Consider the following 24,540-nt stretch of genomic DNA (forward strand, 5'->3'; position numbering starts at 1 on the left):
TCGCATTGGAGTTAGGATTTCAACATGAATGTGGGGGCACAAACTCCTGTTCCTAGGGGTTTGGAATCATTTGTGTTTGAGGGTGCTGATGAGCAACGGGGCAGGAGCCCCCATGGCCATGGTGGGAGGCGAGCTCACTGGAAAGGGGTTCCCCTTTGGAAAGTGCAAGTCGCCCAGCTGTGGGACAGCCTTGGCGGTGGGGAGGGGCTGGAGACAACCCCTGGCCCAGGCGAGTTGGGCTGTCTCGGGCAGTTCACATCCTTGAGCCCCAATGACTGCCTCAGCAGAGGGAGGAGCCATCGGAGGTGCACCTGACAGGGGCAGGCAGGCACCTGCTGGCGGGTTGTGGGAGGAGCAGGAGCGTCCCCTTGTGCCCTCCTCCTGCCACACTGACTGCTGGGCTCCTTGCTGAATCTGCACTGCTACTTCTCTCCCTCCTTCCCTGGGTTGTCCCATGATCCTTCTGGGGCCAGGTTCCCCTCCACTGCAGGCTGCTTGCTGAGCCCTCCTGGGGGCACCAAATGCCCCGGGTACCCCTGATGCTTGGGTCCCAGCTGCCTAGGTGCTGAGCCCTTGGGCCAAGCTGTAGCCTGGTCTTGGTATTTCTTTCTTTCCTTCTGTTTTTTCTTTCTGTTCTTTTTCTCTCTGCCTTAGATCTTCTATCCACTGGTTCACTCCCCAAAGCCTGCAGTAGTCAGGACTATAACGGGCCAAGGCCAGGAACCAGCAGCTTTATTGGGGTCTCCCACATGGGTGACGGGAATCAACTACTGGAGCCATCACCACTGCCTCCCGGGTGTACATTAGCAGCAAGCTGGATCAGAAGTGGAGTAGCCGGGACCTGAACCAGGAACTCCGGATGTGGAATGCCAGCATCCCGAGTGGTCGCTTCACCTGCTGTGTCACAGTGCTGGCCCCGGCCTTGGTGTTTTGTCAAAGGCTTCCCAGGAGATTGTGGCTGCCCTGGTGGAGACTCCCTCCCCTCCCTGGAGGGAAGGCCAGTGGGATCCCCAGGGCAGCCTACGCACCTGGGAAGACTTGAGAAAGCAGGTTTCTTAGATGCTGCGGTATGTTTTGAGCCTGCTACTGGAGGTGTTTTGCAATGCCAAGTAAAATTAAGAGTGTGTCAGGTTGTGCTGCTCAGCAGCAGCGTGTGGATGAGTTGGCTCGAGCGTCCTCTGGGATCCGAGTTTGAGACCGCGTGGAGCTGGGCGGCAGGGCACAGCCACAGACCCGGAGCCTGCAGGGCGGCCTGCCGAGGCGGCTCCTGCACTGCTTGCTGTGTGCCTCTGAGGAGGCCACCTGCCCTCTCTGAACTCGGCGCCGGCTCTGTGCCCCCTCACTGACCGGTGGTGAGGAATAAGTGAGACCAGGTGGGAACAGGTGTTGTTCCGATTCTCCTAGATTCCCTCCCAGGTGAGCCTTCCTCGCACGGGGAGACCAGATGGCCCCCGTTCCTGGTTGCCCCTACCGTGTTGCTCCCACCTCGTCCATCCTGGCACTAGGAGCCAGCAAGCCCCCACTCCCGCAGCCCCCATCTTCCAATTCCACCCCCTTCCACTGGCTTCTGCCCTGTTCATCTCAGCCCCAGGAAAAGTGAAGCCCCACCCAGGACCCAGCCCTCTCGCCTCCATCCTCGCCTGTGCCTTGCAAGCAGCTTTCTGAGACCTGTGTGGAGAGCCCCTTTTCTCTCCCCCTTGCCGGTGACCCATGGCCCCTGGCTGGCCTGGAACCACTCCCTCCATGACACACTCTCCTCTGGCCCCTCCCCACCTCTGGCCAATCAGGAGTCTCAGGGATTTCATATTCAAATCCTTCTCCCAGCTGTAGCCCCCACCCCTTCCCGCTCCCTGGGGTGGCTCATATGCTGCCACCTTGGCTCAGGCCCCCACGTCTCACCTGGGCCATTGAGCTGGCTTCTCCGGGTGCCCTGACCTCCCTCCTGTCTTTCCTCCGTCCTCCAGGGTCAAGGCCGGTACAAAGCTCGTTGTGCTCCAGCCTTGTCTGCGCCATCAGACTCCTTCCAACTCCTCCCCTGCATGTGCCTTCCTCCCTCAATGGGCTGTGCTGTGCTCTGTGATTTTTCTAAAGGTGTATTTATTTGAAAGGCAGAGTTACTGAGAGATCGAGAGAGAGAGAGATCGAGATCGATCTTCTATCTGCTGGTTCACTCCTCAGATGGCCGCAACAAACAGGCAGGTGGCAGCCAGGAGCTCCATCAGAGCCTTCCACATGGGTGCAGGGGCCCAAGCACTTGGGCCATCTTCTGCTGCTCTCCCAGGCACATTAGCAGGGAGCTGGATGGGAAGTGGAGCAGCTGGGACTCGAACCGGCACCCATATGGGATGCTGGCCTTGCAGGCAAAAAGCAGCCGCAGTACTCTCCTCCGCTGTCCCAGGCTTTGTGATTTTCCTACCCACCACATCTCCCCTCTTAAAGCTCCCTGCCTATCATCACCCCAGCCTCCTGCTGGTGATTGTTCATTTTATAGATCCCAGCTCAACTGCCACCTCCCGCCAGGAGCCTGCCCCGATTGCTCCATCTCCAATGAGGTTAGTTTTGCCCGGTGTGGTCCTGGATCATCTCTGCTCACAGACTTGCTGCTTCCTTAGCTGTCCCACCCCGGGTGATGTGTTGGCCTTCCCGGGACCTGGGAGCTCCTGGAGAGAAGGCTCGCGGCTGGCACTCTGGTTTTTGTGTTCTTGCTCCCAAGTCTGCAGTGCCAGGGTGGGGCTGGAGCTCAGCAACCGATTGTAGAACGGAGCTGAATCAGTTGCTCTGCAGTTGATGGCTTGGAGCATCCGGACAGGCAGCAGTGACTTCTGGAGGTTAGAGAAAGGTCTGGCGCACTCTAGGAGTTGGGGGTATTGCCGAGTCAGATGGGGGAGGCGACTTTTCCCGCCCCTGCTGTGTTCTGTCTTGAGTGCATGGACACATCTGGGATGCTGGGGCTGAGCCTGTGGGAGCAGCCGTGGCACTGCAGCTCCGAGCCAGGGAGCAACCCCAGGGTCCTGGGTGTAAATTCTCGCAGCCCCCTGCCCATGACAAGCACCTGGGAAGGGTGCTGGTCCCTGGTCTCCCCTCCCCTGCACCAGCACTGCCTCTTCCTCTCCCCTGGGCTCAGCACAGGTGACTTCTTGATCCTGGTGTGCGCCCCCAGGACCTCCTTTCCCAGGCACTCCCCTCTTCTGTCTGTGGGCAACAGGAAGCGGGTGGCTGGTGAAGTCACGGTAGCCTTGCAGAGTGGATGCCACCAGGCTTCCAAGGGGCTGTGCCTGCTGGTGGGGCAGGGGTGGACCTTCTCTGGGTCCTTTTTTGCATCCATGGTCTGTTGGAAAGGTGCAATCAGGGTCAAGCTCATTCCTAAAACCCCGTGTGTCGGTCTCCCTGTCACATCGGCCTCTGCTGTCTGTCACATGTTGCCCTTTACCGTACACACCTCAGCTTCCCGTTATACCTGCGTAGTATAATGTTCCATATCTGAGTGTTATTATGTGGCGGGATGATATTGTCATATAGGAACACACTTCAGAAAAGCTCATGGAAGATGCATAGTATGAGAAAATAATTGTGGATCTTGGTGTTTTGCACTCAAGTAAGCAAACTTCCTGTAGCATCCGCATGTTTGTGATAAAATCCTGCTGTCACCTTTGGTCTCTTCCTGTCCCTGCTTTGAAAGCTTCACCCTCTAATGAGAGGAGGGGGGTCCCTGTGTTATCTGTGATTTCAGGCAGCCCCTGGGTTCTGGGCTGTGTCCCCCATGGATGTGGAATAGGGGAGGGGCTGTGATGTGAGGCCCTCCTGGAGCCCTCCACAGCCCCTCTGTCTGATGGGGAAAGCTAGTCCCCAGGGCGCGTGCTGGTAGGAGAGCATCCCCCAGCCCCTGCAGCTGAACAGGCTCTTGCCTTCCTGGGAGCCGTGTCTCTGTTTCACCCTCACGTTTTGTGTGTCAGCGGCAGAGCTCTTGAGAGGCAGAGGCGAGGAGGCGTGAGCGCCCTGCCCTGTTTCTAGCTCTGAGCACTGGCAACATCAACAAGAAGGTGGAGGCTCTGCCTGCCCCTCCCTCCCACGGCTCTGCTCCCAGCCCCAGCCCTTCTCTCCTGTTCTGCAGGTGGCTGGCTGCCTGTCCTCTTGCCCAGGGCTTTTCCAGGTGAGGGGCAGGTGCCCTGATGGGTTAATGTCAGCGCACCCGCTAGTAGAGTGTGATGGGGACGGATCTCGAGGGCTCTCCTGTGCTCAGCACAGAGCACGGTGCTATAGGGAACTCAAAGCTCAAGCCTGACCCTGCCTTAGGCCCTTCCGGTGAGGAAGAAATAGGGCTGGGGGGGGGGGGGGCAGTGTTTCCAAGTGTCATGTGGGGCCATGTGTGTTGGGAACTGCCAGGGGGACCCAGGCCTGGACTACAGTGGGGGCTGAGTGGGTGGAGGGAATGTTGTGTGGTCTGGATGGTCAGGGCCAAGTTGCTGCCCTGGGCCTTGGTTTACCCATCTGTCAAATAGGCAGATGGGTCTACTGATGGTGTCTCAGGTTGCTCCACAGTAGGAATGTGGCCAGGGAGGCTCGTTCAGGGTCTGCGCTCCCAGGCTGTGCCTGCGACCGGACTCCCGAGGTCTGGAGGGGCCCAGAATCCGGCTCTTTGTGTCTTGCCCGACCTCCAGTTCTGCCCCAGGAGGTGGGACATCGGGGGCGTTAGCCTGGGCGGAGGAGGCACCGCCCTACCTTGTGTTGGAAAAGCATTTGCTGCAGCCGGAGCATGGTGCTTGGCTGGGAGGCAGGGGCACTGTTCAGCGCTAATTGGTTACTGAATAATTTAGCCACCCAGTTAGCAGGATCAAGGGAAGCACTGTGCAACAGCAGTGCCCTTCGGAGGAGACAGGAAGGCAGCCTAGCACTCCGTGATGTGACGACGCCCCAGGCAGCTGCGATGGCTTTCTCAGCTGGTCCACTTTGAGATCCCTGAGAACCCACGTGGGAGCTGGGGCCCCCGTCAAATGGGCAGCTCTAAAGGTGCCGGCTCCTTTGCTGGCTGCAGAGCCCTGTTCGTCAGCACAGCCCACCCCGTGGAGGGCAGCGAGGGTCCGTTCCTCGCTGGCTGTCACACTTCATGTGTCTCACGGTGGTCTGCAGGGTTTGCTGAAGCAGCATGCTGGACCCCAAGGCCATGGCGTCTGACTCGAGACGGGTGGGGCAGGGCCTGGGAACAGGCATTTCTAACAAGATGCCAGGCATTGATGCCCCATTGAAGTCACTGCCTGCTTAGCCCTCTGGCCTGTGGGTGCAGGGGTTGCCAGGGACTCGGAACTTCGTTACCTCCCCAGGGCACTTATTCCCAATTGGGGACCTGTCCCCATCACCGAGATCTAGGGAATGTGAGGCCGTGAGTGTCCAGCACTGGAGAGAGCCATGGAACCCACACACTGGGGAATCGGAGGAGAGGGCGTGTGTGGGTGGGCGGGAGGCTGAGGAGAGTGGGCAGCCCCTGACTGCTATACCACGTGCTGCACACGGGGTGAGTGCAGAGGAGCGCAGTGGGGCAGCGCAGATGGGCCTGCGGACTGTGCCAGAGGTGGGAGGGGCTTCCGGGGAGCGTGGGCAGCCCGGGTGGCTCTGCAGGAGCTGGAGCTTAGAGGATCTGAAGCGTGCGGTGAGTTCAGGCTTTGCTCCGTGGTGACCTGGGAGTGAGTCAGCAGCAGTTGGCTCCCCAAAGCAGACATCTGGAAATTGACTCTTTCACATTTTGAAAAACAGATTTTTCAGTAGTAGCTCATGGCCAGTCCGTGTGACAGGATTTCAAGGCTGCTGCGTCTCAGAGATGTCTCTGTTTCCCCCATGCCCTCCCTGCAGCCTCGTTCGTCTCTCCTCCTGCAGCCCTTGAAATTTCACAATTAGAGGTTATTTCTTTTTGTCTAAAATACTCCCCTCTGCAAGAGGCTCTTGTTATATAAACCAGAGATGCCCAAGAAGGAAGGCAACTAACCTAGCACGCTGTGCCTGTGGGGAGGGGACAAGGGACAGGACAGCTTTCACAAACCTGGAGGCAGAGAGGGGAAAGGCTGGTGGGGGCAGAGAGGAAAGCAGAGTGGGTACGGGGAGAACCCCTCTGGGAGGCCCCTGTGACTAGAACGTTCTAAGGTGGCATGAGGCCGGGGCACGGGAGGGCCTCCACGTGCTGCAGGCTCCCGGAGGCCCAGCCGAGGTTCCCTGGCCACTCCTCCTCCCTCACTTTCTGCAGCCCCCTTGCAGGGCATGCTCCTGAACCTCAGACCCAAGCCTGACACCCCAGCCGCCGCCCTGGCCTGAGGGGCCGGCACGGACGCTGGACTTGCAGACAGGAAGCAGGAAGCAGCCACTCCAGTCACGCTCCACAGACACCATGTGGGAAGGGGAATCCTATCCTAGCTGTGCTCAGGGGCGATGGTCTGATGAGGTGGCGGTGAGGCCGTGTCCCTGTGATCAGTCACCTCCGTTGTCTCCTGTTTCCAAGTCGCGTTCTTAGACACGGGATGGCCTCTCGGTGAGAACAGCGTCCGTGCACACAAAGGAGCTGTGGCTTCCGACAGGAAGCTGTTATGAGCCAACACGTTACTTGTGTGTGGTTTGAGACTGGCCAGACAGGTGTTTGGATGGGCTTCCTCAGAAGGCGGAGTGTCACCTGTGGGTGTGGCTGACACAGGCGTGCTCCCTGGCACCCGCCCCCTCCCGGGATGCTCTTCTAGAATGACGCAGTCTGAGAAGTTGGAGGCTTGTTTCTGTGACCAGCTGAGTATCTTTTGTTGCCCCTAATTCATTGAAGAAGAGAAAATATGCAAGGCCAGGAGGTGGTGTGGGTGGGGGTGTCGGTCCCTGTGCCTGCGTTCCCTCTCCGTCTCATGCTGTGTTGGATGCCAAGGTGGCCCCCTAGGCCTGACCTGCTGCACCTCATTCCTGACCCCACCACTGCCTGGCTGTGTGGGAACTAGGGGCAGGCCCGCCCATGTTCTGCCATCATCCATACCAACACAGACCTGGAGCTCTCACAGGGAGGTGCGTGCCGAGTGCTGGGGTCTGAGCAGGTACACTTGTGGGGAAGGCCGGCTTCCGCCTGCTCTGTCTTGTCACAAAGGATGGCGGCCTCTTGACAGAGGCTCCCAGTGCCCGTGCCTGGGAGTGCTTGCATTAGGATCCTTAAGTGGTTTTAATACTGACGATAGCTGGGACTGGAGGAAGTTGGGGACAGGCTTAAGGCGGACCCAAGCCTGCAGCCTCTTTGCCCTCTGCTCTCTGCAATGCTACTGGCTACAGAGAGACCAAAGAAGCTGATTTGCCAGTCAAAAATCCACAGAAGGACTGCAGAAGGAGGGAAGAGTTTTTAAAAGGATCTATTTTATTTGTTTGAAAGGCAGAGTAACAGAAAGCAAGTGAGTGAGCTTCCATCTGCTGGTTCGCTTCCCAAATGGTTACAATGGCCAGAACTGGGCCAGGCCAAAGCCAAGAGCTTCATCTGAGACTCCCACATAGATGTGGGGCCCCAAGCACTTGGGCTATCTTCTGCTGGTTTCCAAGGCGCATTAGCAGGGAGCAGGATCAGAAGCAGAGCAGCTGTGACTCAAACCGGTGCCCATACCTATGGGATGCCGGTATCTCAGGCTGTAGCTTGACACACTGCACGACAGCGCCAGCCCCAGAGAGTGTGATTTTAAGCAGTGGAGCCTGAGTCTTGGTGTGGTAGACAAAATACTCTGGAGTTAGGAGACCTGGACACAGCTGTCAGGCCAGCCCCTTGCTATCCGCTGTGATGCGGGGCTGGAGCTGTCTGCCCCTCAGTTTCCACATCTGTAAACTGAGTGTAACTGGCCCTCCTTGTCACCCAGAGTGGCTTTGGGGATCAGGAGGGTGATGGGTAGGAAAGCTCCATGCAAGACAGGGTGCAGAACCACGGAGTATTCTTATAACAGGTTCTAGTTCTCTGTTGCTTTAGGCTTTCAGAGAGCATTCTCTCCTCTCTGATCTGGCGGACAGCAGCTGTGCAAGGCAGGCAGGGCCTGTCATAGACCGCCGTCTAAGGTTGGTGGCTCACCGCAGGCCACCACTGAGAGGTGGGCGAGCTGAGCTGGGCCCCAGCACCCCCCAGCGCAGCAACCACTGTCGCCATCCTTGGCTTCACCTCCAATCCTGACATTGTTTGCTCACTGCTTGTACCTCTGTTCTGTCCTGCACATGGGTTTCTTGCACTCTTCCCAGGTTTTTGGGTGTTGGGGGTAGATCTTGCCTTGACACCTTTGAGGTACCTTTCCATCTTCTGGAGCCTGGTGCTACCAGGCTGCCTGCGGACCTCCCCCTGCAGTGCCTCCTCCAGCCGGCCCTCCCTGGTCAGCACCCTGCACCTTGAAATTCTCCTTCCCCACTCCTGGGCTGCATTGCTGGCTGGCTGAGGCCATCAGGAGGGCCGCTGAGTGAGAGTGTGCCGCCCCTTGGGGACAGGGACTGTCTGGAGGTGACTGGACTCCTGAGGACAGGGTGGGCAGCCTTTCAGGACGAGAAGCTCTGTTGGAAGGAAGCCTGTGGGTGCCCATAGGCTGGGCATCCTGCACAGCGGCTAGCAGCCTGGGGAGCCATGACCATTGGGAAAGTCTGTTAGGGCAGGTGGCTCTTCCGCCCACTCCTTGGGCTCAGCTTCACTCACGCATTGGACTTTTATTGAGCATTCTGTGTGCATGAAATGCCATGCTGGGTGCAGTCAGCAGCAGATCACACACAGGTCACATTTCAGAATCAAAGGTGCTGGCCGGTGCCGTGGCTCAATAGGCTAATCCTCCGCCTGCGGCACCGGCACCCCAGGTTCTAGTCCCGGTCAGGGCGCTGGATTCTGTCCCGGTTGCTCCTCTTCCAGGCCAGCTCTCTGCTGTGGCCCGGGAGTGCAGTGGAGGATGGCCCAAGTGCTTGGGCCCTGCACCCCATGGGAGACCAGGAGAAGCTCCTGGCTTCGGATCAGCGCAGTGTGCCAGCCACAGCGCGCTGGCCGTGGTGGCCATTGGGGGGTGAACCAATGGCAAGGGAAGACCTTTCTCTCTGTCTCTCTCTCTCACTGTCCACTCTGCCTGTCAAAAAAAAAAAAAAAAAAAATCAAAGGTGCTGGGATGGGGAAGGCATAAGTGTTCTTGGAACTTGTTGTAAAGTCACCTGCTGAATCCTGGCCCAGTGAGGCTGAGGGAGGCTTCTTGGAAGAGGGTCCCTGGAAGGCCTGGGAGTGGTCACATGGAGATGAGGAAGGGGCTGGGCAGAGGGCGTGGCCTCACTGGTTCCTGCCTGCCCCCACCCCCCACCCCGAGTCTGCCCTGCTGGGACTTAGCCTCCTCCCCACCCCTCTCTCATCTCCAGCCCAGCCACTCTGCGGCAGAGAATTCTCCCAGTGTAGGATTCTGTGCCTGTCCCCGAGCCCAAGCTTGCCCTGGTGCCAAGTCCAGGACAAAGCTGGGGTGGGCTGGGACAGGGACAATGGGTACCTTTTGAGCCCTCCTGATCCGGCAGCTGCTGCTGTGAACTCTTAATCAATCGCTATGATCAAAGGCGTCATAAGCGATTGGACTTATCTTTTAGATCGCAATGGACTTGAGCACATAAAAGGCTCCTTTAGTTTAAAGTAATAGCTCCACTAGGAATGGATTAAGAGCAGGAAAATGGTGTCTTTCTGCACACCGGTGCGGCCGGCACTTTGGAGACCCAAATGCACTTGTAATCTCCTCTTGTTGCACATCAGCGCTGAGAGTCCCTGCATTTAGACAGCGGTCATGCGTGTCCCCCGTGGGCTTGGGCACCTGTAGGACGACCATGTGGAGGGGCAGCTAGGCTGGTCAGGATGCCCAAAGCCCTTGCTCTTTTTTTTTTTAAATTAAAAAAAATTTTTTTTTGACAGGCAGAATGGACAGAGAGAGAGACAGAGAGAAAGGTCTTCCTTTTGCCGTTGGTTCACCCTCCAATGGCCACTGCGGCCGGCACGCTGTGGCTGGTGCATCGTGCTGATCTGATGGCAGGAGCCAGGTACTTCTCCTGGTCTCCCATGGGGTGCAGGGCTCAAGCACTTCGGCCATCCTCCACTGCACTCCCGGGCCACAGCAGAGAGCTGGCCTGGAAGAGGGGCAACCGGGACAGAATCCGGCGCCCCGACTGGGACTAGAACCTGGGGTGCCGGTGCTGCAGGCGGAGGATTAGCCTAGTGAGCCACGGCGCCGGCTCACCCCTGCTCTTTTAAATCCTTTGAGTGAGACCCCTCCTCAGCTGCTGGCTTCCTCCTCTCCAGTTTCCGTCCCCATCAGCAACAGGAGTCCAGGCAGTGGTGAGCAGCAACCATCCCCAAGAGCTCCCTGAATTTGTCCCTGGAATAAGCACTGTGGGGGGGCCTGGAAAGCTCATGGTTTCTGTGCCAAGACGAGCTCCGTCTCACACCCATGCGCGGCTGGGCTCGGCAGTGTGTGGGAATGGGTCCACACTCTGGAGGGCAGTTCAGCGGGAGCTGGGGAATTTCCAGACACACCCATGTCCTTGGACCCAGGACTCCTGGCTCGTTCCAGGTGGGCCCAGTCCGATCTTGACTGGGGATCCTTCGGAGCAGAGACGCCCCTTGGGCTGGGGTCTGAAGTGCAGATGAGGCTGGGGGATCCGTCATCTGCTGGATTGGAAGACAGAGGAAGGGGCCCAAAAGCCAGGGGTTGCGGGCAGCCTCTAGAAGCTGGAGAAGGCAAGAAGTGAGTCCCTCTGGGAGCCTCCAGAAGGCTCCCTGCCCAGGGGGCACCTGGATTCCAGCCCAGTGGGACCCGCGTCAGATTGCTGTCTGCTGGAACTGCAAGATGATAAGTTGGCATTGCTTGAGGCTCTGGTTCCTAGAAGGTGAAGGTGTGGCTCCAGATGGTTTTGAGAAACGCTCCCAGCCTGGTTGGAGCGGGACCCATAGCCATACCTGGAGGAGACCCATTCACTCCCCATGAGGTGTGGTGCTGTGGGGGAGAAGACCCTCCGCCCTGTGGCCCCAAGTTCATTTTGCTAAGGCTGGGTGGAGTGTCCACTGTGGCCCTGGTGAGTGGAATGGATGTGGTCCCTGCCCTGAGGGGTGGGGTCTTTGTGGCAAGTTTGGCCATCGTTCTCCCCTGTGGCTGTGTCACCTCCATGGCCTCTGTTGTCCATGACACTCGCAGGCCCTTTGCCCTCTGGGGCTCCTTGGGTCTGGGCTGGGTCTCATCCAACCTTCTGGAGGCCGGCCAGCAGGTGTGGACCCCTCCAGGGTGGACAGGATTGGACGCACCTGCCTGCCGACAGGCCCATGCTGCTCTCCAGCTTCTGCCGAGGGCTGGGTGACTCGGCCTGTGTGTGGGAGCAGTGTGGGCCGCCCCAGTGCACGGCACCCCACGCTCGCTGCCTCCTGCCTGCAAGACTCACTCGTCACCTTCCCCAGCCGTCCCGGCAGGACCTGGTGTGCCATGTGGCAAGGACTTCTGGCCACCTGAGGACCAGAAGCACCTTCCAGGCCCCTTTAGCCACCCTTGTGGACCTTAAGGGTACAGGAAGCAAAGGAAAAGGTGGAGACGCGGGCTCTGTCCTGGGGTTGTCGAGGACAGACAGCTCGGCTTCCCTCTTCTCGGCTGTTCCCTGTGTGCGTGCCCAGCGTGTTTTGGGGATCATACTCGAGGCAGGGGGATGAGTTCCCCTTCTCGTGCTCACTCCCAGCACGTATGGCCAGGGTACTGTGACTTGGGCTGTGGGGGGTCACAGAGCAGCTCACAGGCGCTCCTCAATCCTGCTTGCACCGTGTCCAGCTGCAGGTGCAGTGCCCGACCTCCGGGCCTCTCTGCTTCCTTCTGTGTCTGCTTCTGCTTTCCCCCGTCACTGATCCATCCCTCCAGGCCTCCTCTCTGGGCCAGTTGTGCTACACACGTGTGTGCATGCGTGTGTGTGCGTGTGTGTGTGTGTGTGTGTGTGTGTGAGCAGAAGCGGCAGCGGGTGTCCAGGAGGAGAGCATGGTGCTGCCGTCTTCACCTCCATGTGGCTATGGAGCAGCATCTTCACTGGGGGAAAGGGGCAGGGGGCTCTGGAACTGGCGGCCAGGCAGCCACTGTCCCTGTCCTGGGGGAAGGGCTGCCAGCTGCCAGAGGTGTGGGAATGAGGTAGGTGGGGTCCGACCCCCTCACTGTCGAACTGCATGACCTTGGTCATTAAACTTTTCCAAACCTCGGTTGTCTAGGCTGTCAAAGCTGGGGTGCCCTTGGAGCTGGGGTGATGCCCGGGATGTGTAGTTTAGTTCTGACTCTCAACTTGCCTTTTCTGACCCCTGTGGTAGTGGCACCTGATGGTGTCTGAGCCGCCACCACGGGGACACCAGGCAGCCAAGCACAAAGAGGCGCTGATCCGGGGCTAGGGTGTCGTGATGGCCGCAGTGACTGACGCGAGGAGGTGCCTGCCTCCTGACGGCTGTCACTGGTTTGGAAGTGTCAGGGTATTCTAGAATGTTCCAGGGTATTCTAGAGACTTGACTCAGGCTTTTGTTGACGTCCTATTCCCTGGGGCCAGCCCAGCGGGGCTGCCCGACTGCCCTCGGGGTGGAGCCGGCTTGTCAGGCAGGCCTGGCAGCTCTGCTGTCCACGAGTGTCTCTTCCTGCTCCTGTCTCCATTGTCCCTCACCTCATCTTTGCTCAGCCGCCTCCCACGCCTGCTTCCTGGGTCAGGCCTCCTCCGCCTCTGTTCCCTGTCCTTTTTCTGTCAACCTCAGCATCTTGCGAGCCGTCTCCCAGCCTGGGTGCAAAGTGACTTTCCTGTCTCACCCCCAGGCCCTTCCCCTCTGGTGAAGGTCTTTTCAGAGAAGCCTGCATCCCTCAGAAGCCCCCCACCCCGGAAGCTCTGGCAGGTGCCCGATCACGGCCCCTGGTGACTGCTGGCTCCAGCAGGGTGGGGGCGGGCAGGCTCAGGGATGAATGCAGAGGCTGCTGGGTGAGGGCAGATAAGAGGCCCCTGGGAACGGAGTGTGCAAGCAGACAGTGAAGGGCGTGTGCACGGAGTCCAGAGGGGCCTGGGGGTGGGGGTGTCTAGCCACCCATGGAGACAGGGCTGTGGGTGTGCACGCATTGCTCTCGCCATTGGGTCTGGAGCTAGGGAGAGACTGCCCCTCACCTCAGGCCTCAGAATGGAATTCTAGGAAGCATGGGAAAGAGAGCTCAACTTGGGGGATTTCTTACCGGTAACAGCAGGGGGCCAGGGCAGATTGAAATCTGGGGTCAGGTTGGAGAAGGGGCTGTGCTTGGGATGTAGAGGGCTGGGTGGCATCCTGTAGCAGAGCCCATCCTTCTGTCCAGCCCCTGTGATAGCCTTGGCTCCTCCAATGGTCCCTGTGCCCCTGCCCCCACCCCAGGAAAGTCAGCTGTGCCGGGGGGTGGGGGGTGGTGCCGAAGAACACGGCAAAGCCAGGGAAACGTTCTCTGGGCAGTGAGAATGGCACGAGCCTGGCGCCTCATTTCCCAGAACGCCCTCCCCAGCCTTGCTGTGTACCCAGGGCCTCGGGTTATCTGTTGGAGGTGGGGGAGGTGCCCTCAGCCAGGCAGACCCACAGGGCAGCTCGGCCCCAGGAGCCTGGCTGTTGCCGCAGGAGGGGGCAGCGGGAAGAAGCAGCAGAGCAGGAGAGCTGGAAGCGCCCCCGTCCCAGCCACGCTCAGACTCGGCCTTGGAGAACTGGGGGAAGGTGCATGCAGACAAATCTCGCGTTTTATGTCCTTTGCCACAAAAGGAGAAGTGTGTGGCATTTGAAAAAAGACTTTAAAAGACATTTTGTGGCTTGTCAGTTGTCTGGGGAATGATCGCACCTGGGCTGCTATGCAGAGGGTTAGACCCTCAGTGTGTCAGAGCGTGAGAGGCCCCCACCCGTCCTTTAAGTTTTCAGAGGGGGCATTGTGGAGATTCAGAGATGGAAAGCCATGGCCCAGGGTCCCATAGCCAGAAGCTGGCAGAACCAGGGCCTTTGTAGGTGGTTCACCACTGTGCAAGATGGATTCGGGGACTGGGCGGCGGACCTGGCTTCAGACTCTGGACCTCAGATGTGGTCCTCCAGGCTGGGGCTGGGACCCCCTTCAGCCTCCCAGGTTGGAACCAAGGCCTGGAGGGGGTGGGGACAGGAACATCTGCCCCTGGACACAGCAAAGAGATGCTGCACAGAAGGGGAGGGGCTTGGGGTGCAGGCCGTGGGTGGGTGCTGGTGAGCCAGGAGCTGCATAGCAGTACACAGGGCGGCCGGCACAGGCGCCTGGCAGTGGCATGTAGGTGCTCAGTACCTAAGGGAGCCACGGGCGTCGCCATGCCGGAACGTTCTGTGACGGCCATCCTAGAACAGCACCTTCAGGCACGTGAGGATCTGCTTGGAAAGGCAGTTCCTAGCTCTGAAACGGGAAACAAAGAGAATGCCAAGAGCTCCTCATAGTCTTGCGGGCACCAGCTCCCAGCCTCTGATTCTTGCTTTCTGTTTCCTGCAAGAGAGGCCAAGAGGGCTCCAAATCCAGCCTGTGCAGCACAGACCTGCGGCAGCTCCTCCCCGAGCGTCCTCCACCCTTCCCCATCTTTGCTCTTAATAACCGCGAGCTCAGGGTTACCAAGGTCTTCCTGTTGCTATAGTGAGAGGTGACAGCGCCAGCCTTCCAAAGCGCTGGACCCTTGGCTTAGAGGAAAAACACAATCTGGGTTGCTTTATTTTTGGGTTTGACTGAGCAGATTTAATGCACTATTTTCCAGCCTTTGCAACGGCGGTAGTTTGTGCTCAAATTGCACGGAACCATCATGATAATGAATATCTGGCAACTGGGGAGGCTGGGGAGGGGCGCTGAGAGTATAAAGAAGGCAAACCTGAAATTGCAAAAATGATAAAACATCATCAGGAAACTCCAGCAGATGACAAAAACACGTGTGGTTACGTGATCGCGACGCAGCCTTCGTAGTGCTTCCAAATTACAGCCCGATGATCCGCTTCCTTAGACGTGCACTTGGCAGCTTCGAGACACAGTGTGCACAAAACTGGCTGGTGGTTTTATGAAGTTCAGATGTCAGAAGCACCTTTCTGTGTGACTGCATTATCTCAAGAAGGATTAGTTTTGCTGGTTGTGTTGTTGCATGTAATCTCATAAAAACTTCTCCTACTTTTCCTTTTGTCTTTTTAAAAATGTTTATTTATTTGAAAGGTGAAGAGAGATGGAAAATTGATTTCTCTCTTCTGGTTCACTCCCCAAATGGCTACAATGGCCAGGGCTGCGTCAGGCTGAAGACAGGAGCTTTTTCCAGGTCTCCCTTGTAGGTACAGAGACCCAAGCACTTGGGCCATCTTCTGCTGCCTTCCCAGGCATATTAGCAGGGAGCTTCACTGGAAATCGGGCAGCCGGGACTGGAACTGTCACCCATATGGGATGTAGGCACTGGGGGGCAGAGGCTTTACCCACTACACCACAACGCCACCACCCTCTACCCCTGCTGGGTCTCTTGAATCCACATGCGGTCTCCATAGAACCAGCTCTGTCTAAAATCTACTTCTCTGGTTTCTGCAAGGACCTGCCTTGCCCCTGTTCCCCACCAGCTCCCCCGACCCTCTGTCATACACACCAGCTAAGCTTGTCAAAAGGTGGTCTCAGCCCAGTGGTGAGCTTGTTGGAAATGCAAACCCTTAGACCCCAGCTGGGCCCCCCTGAGTCAGCACCTGCAGCTGGGCGAGATCCCTGGGTGCTTTGTAAACACGCTGAAGCTGGAGAAGCGCTGAGCTCCAGCACATTCCCCAGGGCTCCGGGAGTGGGCCTAGCCAGGTGTGTCCAGCCTGCTGAGTAGTGGGTGTGGGAGGTGGTGCGTAGGAAGGGGCTGGGCCAGTGGGATGTTCCACAGGTGGTAGGCAGCTGTGGACCAGGGACTTCAGAGAGACTAGGGAGAGGAGGAGGAGGCCTGTGAGGGAATTCTACAAACCAGATCCACAGAAGATGCAGGACTGAAATCTGGGAGCCCAGTTGGCTCTTACGGGCAGGATTGTGGCTGGGGAGCACAATCCCCACTCTCTCCTCGGTCCCATTTTGTAGATGACTGAGCTGAGGCACGGAGTCACACAGCTAAGAGGGGTGGAGCTGGGTTGCAAACCTGGTGTCAGAGTCCATACTTCTTTTTATTTAATTTTTAAAATTTTTTTATTCTTTGACAGGCAGAGTTAGAGAGAGAGAGAGAGGTCTTCCCTCCGTTGGTTAACCCCCCAAATGGCCACCACGGCCGGCGCTGTGCCTATCTGAAGCCAGAAGCCAGAAGCCAGGTGCTTCCTCCTAGTCTCCCATGCGTGTGCAGGGCCCAAGCACTTGGGCCATCCTCCACTGCCTTCCCAGGCCACAGCAGAGAGCTGGACTAGAAGAAGAGCAATCGTGACTAGAATCTGGCGCCCATATGGGATGCCAGTGCCATAGGCGGAGGATTAACCCAGTGAGCCATGGCGCTGGCCCCATACTTCTTTTTATTATTATTAACTTGAAAAGCAGAAAGAGATATTCCATCTGCTGGTTCCCTCCCCAGATGGCTGCAATGGCTGGGGCTGGGCCAAGCTGAAGCCAGGAGCCAGGAGCCAGGAACTCCATCCAGATCTACTTTGTGGGTGGTGTGGCAGGGACCCATCTTGAGCCATCACCCACTGTTTCCCAGGTACGCTGGGGAGCTGGGTCAGAAGCACAGGAGCCTCGAGTCTGACCGGCACTCCAGTATGGGATGTGGGCATCCCAGTGGTATCTTAATCCGCAGTGCCACAGCACCCAGAGCCACGCTGAGATTCAGCCTCCAAAGTACAGGGTGGATGACAGAAGAAAAGGCCGAAAGGGATGAGTTCCTACAATCTACAATAAGCAAGAGTTTTTTGTTTTATTGTGTTTATTTAAAAAAAAAACTTATTTACTCAAACAGTGACAGAGAGCTTCCATAAGCTGATTCACTCTTCTAAGTGGCTGTAATGGCCAGGGCAGAGCCAGGCCAAAGCCAGGAGCTTCATCTGGCTTTCCCACATGGGTGGCAGGAACCCAAGCTCTTGGGCCATTTTCCACTGCTTTTCCCTAGGCCGTTTGCACAGAGCTGGATCAGAAACCGAGCAGCAGGGGCTTGAAGTGGCACCCGTATGGGATACTGGTGTCGCAGGTGGCAGCTTTATCCACTATGCTGTGACCCCAGCCCCTGCCTCATTGTGTTGAAAGCTCACAACAGCCCTGGCGGGCTGGGGTTGTTACTGATGTTGCCGAGGGGGAGGCAGTGATCCCCGGTGATGCCTCAATTACCAGGATTGAAAGAGTTACTAACTGCCAAGGTCAGGATTCAAACCCGGGATGTGCTGTGTTCCAGGGATGTTCTCTCTACCGGGCACACATCAGTGAGCAAGGCGTGCAGTCCTGTCTGAGACCGCTTGTCTCCCTCCCACCTGCTCCTGCCACAACCGGAGACACATTCCTATCACCTGCGTGTGATGGGGGCACACACGGGCACATCTGAGCTGCTCTTCCTCCATCCGTAGAGTTCTGCAGCGTTAGGGCTGGCGGTGCCTGGCGTAGCATTTAACCCACCTGCCTCAGTGGAGGCGGCAGAGGCCCGCAGAGCTGCCGTGACTTGTCGGAGGTCACTCAGCCGGCTCCTGACAGATCTGGAGCTCTCTCGATGACAAGGGGCCGTGTTTGTTCCCCGGGGCCCCGGGCGGCCAGCTTACACCATGCTGCTGCATCGCTCAGTCTTAAGCTTCTGCCGGAGGATGCAAAAGATGAACCTATACTAAAAAAATAAAAAACACCTTATAAATAAAATCTATTTGCTATTTGCTGCCAAAGACCTAAGCCATGTAGAAGGGCATCCGGAAACACTTGAGACCGCACCCCTCCCGCCATCCAGCCCTCCCCAAGCCGTCTCCCCAGGGGTGGCCACTTAGCAGCACCGTCTCCAATGGCTCCTGAATTTCCCTGCCAGCCGTTGGGTTGTGTAGGATCCATGCCACAGCAAGGCTATTTTTAACAAGCATCCCAGGCTTCAGGGGGTTGAGGAGAGGGGAAGAAAAAAAATATTCCATTTGTATATTTTTAATCCGTGCACACTGGAGCAGGCAGTGGCTTTGCCGTCCCTGCCACCAAGGCTTGTGGGTAATTGATTAGCCTCTCTGGGTGCAGGGTAATCCTTCTCTCCCCCTGACGAGGCTGGGGCCGGAAAGGGTTCAAGCAACGTTTGCAGGGGGCCGTGGTGGTCTCAGCTGGCTGCTTCCTCATCCTACCTGCCCCCAGCCCTCCCCCACCTCCTCCCTGCAGCCTTGGAAATCCTGGCTGGCTCTCCCAGGGTGGAGGAGGCCTGGGAACCTGACTCCTCGTGCCAAGCTCGAATTTAGAAACGTCTCCAGCCAGAGGCTGGCGTCTGTCCCACTTGGGCTTTGGGCAGGGGGCGTCGTCACGCTCGCTGCCTTCCATGGGCTGTAGCCCACTTTGGATACAAACGCAGAGGCTTTAGGCCAAGGAGTTGCCATTAGAGCCCATGCTCGGGCACCAGGAGCGGCCAGGGCCTGGAGGTGGGTGGACAGCAAGGAGAGAGGAGAAAGATGTCAGAGTTGGACTAGGCAACGTGGCCATGGGGGAGGGGTCCCGGCTCCCCACCCTACCTGCCACGATCTGTTTGCTACATCTCTTGCCTGGTTGCCCAGGACTAGCGTTGCCTGAAGCCCCATGGTGGGTGAGGCTGTGCCCTGCTCTGAGCCGTTCTGCCCTCCCCTTTTCCACCTCTTGATTCCCCAGCCTGTGGGACAGGAGGGAGGCGGCCTGGGCGTGGCTCACTCTGTCTGCTGTGTCTGAGTCGTCAGCCCCTCCAGGTTGCACCTGTAAAGCCTGCCTCTGGGTAACACCTACCACCTGCCCCTGCAATGCCCGCTGATGGGGCCGTGCCAGTTTCGCGTTTTCCTGCTTGCTTTCCAAGGTGGGTGCCATGGACCCAGAGATTCCAGCCTTAAATTGCCGCCCTCCTAGGTCACAGACACTGTGCTTTAGCCCTCTGCAAGCCCTGCTTTCTTACAAAGCAGTTCCTACAAGGAGAGGTGTTGTTTTCCTTCACACAGGTCTCAGATGTTTAATAAACACCTCGCCGAGGCAGGCAGCCCTCTCAGACCACGGATGATGGGGTGGGAGGCGTTCTGTCTTCCTTACCTCCCACCACTGCAGGTTGGGCCTGGGACCCAAAAGGCTTGCACGTGAATTCAGCTGTCTGGGGAGGAGCCTGCCTTCCTGCAGCTGCATGCGAGACTTCCCCCAGGCTGATCCCAAGCCAGCATCACGGCCCCCACAGCCTTGCCCCATCCTTCCCTCCCCTGCCTGCGCCTCGGAGGAGAAAAGCACTAAGAAGTGGTCCGAAGGCTGGACAGATGTTGCCTCTGTCTTCTGGAAGCAGCGTGGTAAACAGTCAGTCAGTCACTATACGGATGAACGGGTGGGTGAAGAATCGAGGTGGCCAGTGAGTGAAGGAGCACATGGAAACTCGGTCTCGGCTCCAGAGGAACTTGACATTCAGAGGAAAGCGAAAGGTCTTGTAGGACGGCGGCACCGTGGGACTGGGTGGAGGGGACCCTTGGGATCTGACTCATTCCTGCTGTTATGGGAAGGGACCCGCAGGCTCAGAGGGGGAGGGGAGTGGGGAGGGTGGGGGTGGGGTGGTGGCTGCAGTGCCTGTGTGACAGACTGTGGAGGTCAGAACATGGCCAGATCGCCCGGGCTGGCAAGATCCCAAACCGAGTACGAGGCTGCCCCGAGTGTCCCCTGTCCTTGGAAAAATTGTCTTTTCATATGGTTGGGAGTGGATGGTGCAATTTTTCTTCGAGGGTTAATTGTTTTGCTGACAGCACAGATAATTAGGAGTGAGAATCCTGCAGTGAGGGCGACAGCACCATCTGCCGTGTGTGTGTTTCACCCCCACCTTGCAGGAGGGCCTGGGAGTGCCCCTGTCCCCACCCCAGCCGCAATGCGTGCACTCTCCCTGTCTGCTCCTGGGGCAGGCAGTCTGGTGACCATGCAGCAGGTGCACTGGGGTGGCGGCCGGCTTCTTAGGGGTGCAGACTCTTCACCCACCGTCGTGGCTTCTCCTGCGTATCGCAGGCTCACTGAAAGCCGTGGGACTCCGTGCTGGTGCTGGGGAGGTGATATTTTTTTCTGCTCGTAGGCCAATGCTTTGAGGCCTCTGTTGACCGGTGGTGAGCGTTTAGGTCTGCACTGAGGTGCGTGGCTGCCCTGGCTCTCACGACCAAGTAGGAGTTCCCAGGCTGTGAGTTCCTGTGTGTCAAGAATCAAGCAGAGAATCCCACTGCCCAGAAGCTGCAATCTCTCTCCGTGTGGGCAGGATTTTTGTGGGTTTTCCCTGTCCTTTTGGAAATACATTGCATGTACAAGAGAACGTATGAAATACACATGTACCTTTGCAAGGTGACACTCGTAATGGCTATGGTTTTTTTTGAAAGATTTATTTATTTGAAAGTCAGAATTATACAGAGAAGGAGAGGCAGAGAGAGAGAAGTCTTCCATCTGATGATTCACTCCTCAAATGGCTGTAACGCCTGGAGCTGTGCCAATCTGAAGCCAGGGGCTTCTTCGGGGTCTCCCATGTGGATGCAGGGGTCCAAGGACTTGGGCCATCTTCTATTGCTTTCCCAGGCCATAGCAAAGAGCTGGATTGGAAGAGGAGCAGCTGGGTCTAGAACCGGTGCCCATATGGGATGCTTACACTGCTGGCAGCAGCTTTACCCACTACGCCATAGTGCCGGCCCCGGCTTTGAGTTTTCAAAGGGGCTTTTCAGCCACACTGTTGCCCTGTGCAGAAGGTCCTCGGAGACCTGGTGGCCGCGGTATCCAGGAGGCCCGGCTGCCCCACGTCTGTGGCTCTTGGTCATGGTCACGACCACTGCCTTCCTGCCTGAGCAGCTCCTGCTGACCCAGGGCCCCACGCTCCCCTCCTCACTCTGTCCTCCCTGGTCACTCTTTTCTGGTCACTCTGTCCTCCCTGGGCTTGCTGCTCATAGACCCCTCCCATCAGGGGAGAAACCAAATGTGGGGTTCTCTCCCCCACCCCCACAGCCAGGCATGTGGTTCCGTTCTCCTTTCCCACGCCCACTGAACCCCAGCACCTAAGGGGACTTGACAGGAAGAGGAAACCAAGCTTGGGATGGGGAGCTTGCTGGAAAGAATGGTGTCAGGAATTCCAGGTTTGACTCTTGTGCTAACTTGCTGTGTGACCTTTAGCAAGCTGCTTAGCCTCTCTGTGCGTCTGTTTACATACCTTGAAAGCACCCCTTCCCAGATGGACGTGGTGGGTACAGCAGCAGCGTGAGGGGTGTAAGTTGTTGCACGTGTGGTGGGGAAGACGCCCTCCTGATGCTTGCAAGAACACGCCTTCCCTGAGGGGCTTCGCGTCCCCGTTTCCTGCGTGTCTTCACTGTCCTTGCCGCCGCCTCAGGCCTGCGGTGCTGTGGTCTGCAGCAGACCCCTCCACCCGCACGGCCCCTCCCAGCAGGGGGTCTGCTGAGCCCTGGAGGAGCCCAAGCTGGGGTAGAGTTCAAGCTCACAGCCACATGGCCCGGCCAGAGGCTCAAGGCTGCGGGCAGTGAGGACCCCGTGTCCAGAGATGGGATGAGCTTCTTCCCCGGGGCAAGGACTGCTTCGGCTGCAAGCCCTTTGGCCGCTGCTGCACAGAGTATGAGCCGTGATCTTGGCCATGAGCGGTCATCCGTGGTGGAGCCAGTCCTGTGTCCCTCATCCCAGGGAGGTTGCGTTCCCTTTCTTGTCGCTCACGGACATGCAGCAGCAGCCACAGGCTGCGGTGGCCTCCTCAGAGCCTGCAGACCACAGCACACCTGGACCTTGCACCTTGGGACCTGGACTCGACCATTGCAGGATTGTACCCTGGGACGTGTGCCTTGCTCTCTCTGCATCTCACGGCAGGATGATAGCATCCATTGCCTTCCTTTTTCCAGGACGGTGGCACGGCTCAGCGGCACTGTGGGTGGGTGTGAGATAAACTCTGAATGATGGCCAGGGTTTTTGGCTGCGTGATCACAGATGGGTCTTTCAGGGAGATAAACCCAAATGTGCAAGGCAGAACAGGAACGGAGGGTGTGTATGTGAGTTGGCACAGCCACCGGGAATTGCAAGCGCTAACGATAAAAGGCAATCAGAGGACAGACAGAAACATCAAACATGGTTAAAACCTGCACGTTTGGGGCTGTCATTGTGGCACAGTGGGTTTGATCTCCTGTCTGTGACACTGGTGTCCCATGTGAGCACTGGTTCAAGTCTTACCTGCTCCACTTTCGATCCAACTCCCTGCTCCTATGCCTGGGAAGGCAACGGAAGATGGCCCAAGTGCTGGGGGCCTGTCACCCGCACGGGAGACCCGGGTGGAATTCTAGGCTGTTGGCTTCCTGCTGGCCCAGCCCAGCCCATTGTGGCCATTTGGGGAATGAACCGTGGATGAAAGATCTCTAACTCCCACTCTCTCTCTCTCTCTAACTCTGCCTTTCAAATAAAATAAATCTTAAAAACAACAACAACAAAAACCTGCATGTTTGCCTGTGTCCCTGGCAGGTAATGGAGGCCTCTCTTCTCCTGCAGGTTCCCTCTGAAGCACCTGGGAGTCCGTGCATCTCCAAAGAGTGGGTCTGCAGACAGCAAGAAGGGAGCCCGCCCAGGGCCTGGAGACCGTGTGCAGCCCACAGCCTGGCGGGCGGGGGCGGCCCCACGGAGGAGACTCGGGAAGGATCGATGCCTTGGCCCCCGGCACCATGTACGCGGTGTAATGACAGGTAAAGGAGCTGGAGTTTGTCCATTGCGTGTGAGTGATATGGCAGGGAGGAGAGTATATCAGCCTGCTGGAGACGTAAAGCACCAGCCCTCGGGAAGATAACTATGCAAACACAGCGCAGCGAGGCTTGATACGATGATCGATGCCTGCTTTATCGTTATTAGTTTCTGCCCAGGCGCTGGCTGGAGCCAAGCACCGGAAGATTTAGCATCACATGGGTTCACTTCCTATGCCTTATGGGAAGGCCCAGTGCCTTTATGGATGTAGCAAGTCTTTTTTGAGAACTTGGAGTAACAAATGAAGAAGTTATTGTTACCCGTGAGCTCCCATAGGAGGCGGGGGTGGGGGGGGCGGGCAGCGAAGGGCGAAGGTGCTGTTCTGTGCACCTGTGGTGTGGGAGGCGTGGCCCCACAGACTTCATTAGCCTTCAGGTTTGGTCCCGGCGTTTTCAGTGGTGGAGCAGTGATGCACGGAGCTTCCCCTGGAGAGAGGAAAAGAGGGCTTGTGGCTGCCCAGCCCCTTCAGGTGTTTCAGCATAGAGCGGGTGATCCAGGCTGGCTGAGGGGGTCGTGAGTGGGGGTCTGGAGGACAGGCGGCATCAGGCAGATGACTTGGGCCTGGCAGTTGATCCAGGCAGGCCTGCCAAGGTGAGAAGCATTGAGCTGGTCCCTAGACCCTGGAAAGTGGGGCCTTGGGACCAGGCCACGGAGCCAGCAAGGGAGGCCCCAAAGGTGAACTTGGGCCCAATGGCAGAGCTGTTCCCGGCGGACGTCCGGTTTCCACCGTGTGCGTGTCCTACAGGGTACCGCTCTGGCAACTTCCGCCGTGGGGAGAACGGCAGGCTGGGACGGAAGCAAAAATAGCGTGCGGCCTTGGGAAACTGACCGGGCCAAGGGGAGCAGGGCCAGTGGCCTGGGGGAGGAGGCCCTGGAGGGTGTGGCAAATTCCATTCCAGTGCAGGCCAGCGTCGGGGTCTCCAGGGTCAGAGCCAAGGGCTGGGGAGGGGCAGAACGTTAGGACTTCTGGGTGGCCTTGTTCTAAATCGGGCAGGAAGAGTAAGTTACAGATGGAATCCAGAAGGCTGAACCCGGCTCTAGGAAATGAATCAGCCACGGGCACCAGGCCGGTCCAGGACCTGCCTGCTGTCTCTATGAGGAAACAGAATAGGGATTGAGTTCCAGGGACTCCCATGAGCAATGGGCAAGAGATGGGCCGTGACCGGGAAGGTCTTAGCTGGGGAGCTGACCCCTCCACAGGGGCCTGGGGCTGAATATGCCCCCGTGTACTGGCCCTGGGCTAGCCCCAGACCCTAGCTTGCAGGTGATCTGTACATCTCATGCTTGATTGGGTGGGAGGTGGTGGGGAACTGGGTGGGTGAGGACGTCCACCTTACGTGTGGTGTCGGGAAGCAGGGGCAGCCTGCCTCCTGATTGAGACCAGGAGGAGCACGAGACTGGATCCGCTAGAACCTTCCTCCCCTATGTTACCAATCTGTATGGAGCGTCTGGGCACCACACTGGGTGCCAGAGACGCGAAGAGTGACAGGCAGGGGTGTGGAGGGGGCAGGAGAAAGCCAGGGCACAAAGCCTGGTCCAAGCCTCCAGGAGCCCCAGGCCCCTGTCTTCCAGATGGAGATGGTGCTGTCCCACTCGGGAGAATGAAATAAAGCTTGTGAAACACTCTGTGCGGCAGCTGGCACCACACTCCCTGATCCACGTCTTCCCTTCACGT

At 57.9% G+C, this 24,540-nt stretch overlaps 1 protein-coding gene across 2 annotated transcripts in view; it reads left to right on the forward strand.

The window, feature by feature from the left end:
• Positions 1–24,540, forward strand: part of ZBTB7C (zinc finger and BTB domain containing 7C) — a 312,790-nt gene that overhangs the window by 47,359 nt on the left and 240,891 nt on the right. For both annotated transcript variants that reach the window (XM_051851243.2, XM_051851242.2), the window contains exon 2: positions 22,620–22,810. The gene's annotated coding sequence lies outside the window, so the exon portion shown is untranslated. The remainder of the gene's footprint in view (positions 1–22,619; positions 22,811–24,540) is intronic.

Source organism: Oryctolagus cuniculus, chromosome 10 (assembly GCF_964237555.1).
Source record: "Oryctolagus cuniculus chromosome 10, mOryCun1.1, whole genome shotgun sequence".
NCBI lineage: Eukaryota > Metazoa > Chordata > Mammalia > Lagomorpha > Leporidae > Oryctolagus > Oryctolagus cuniculus.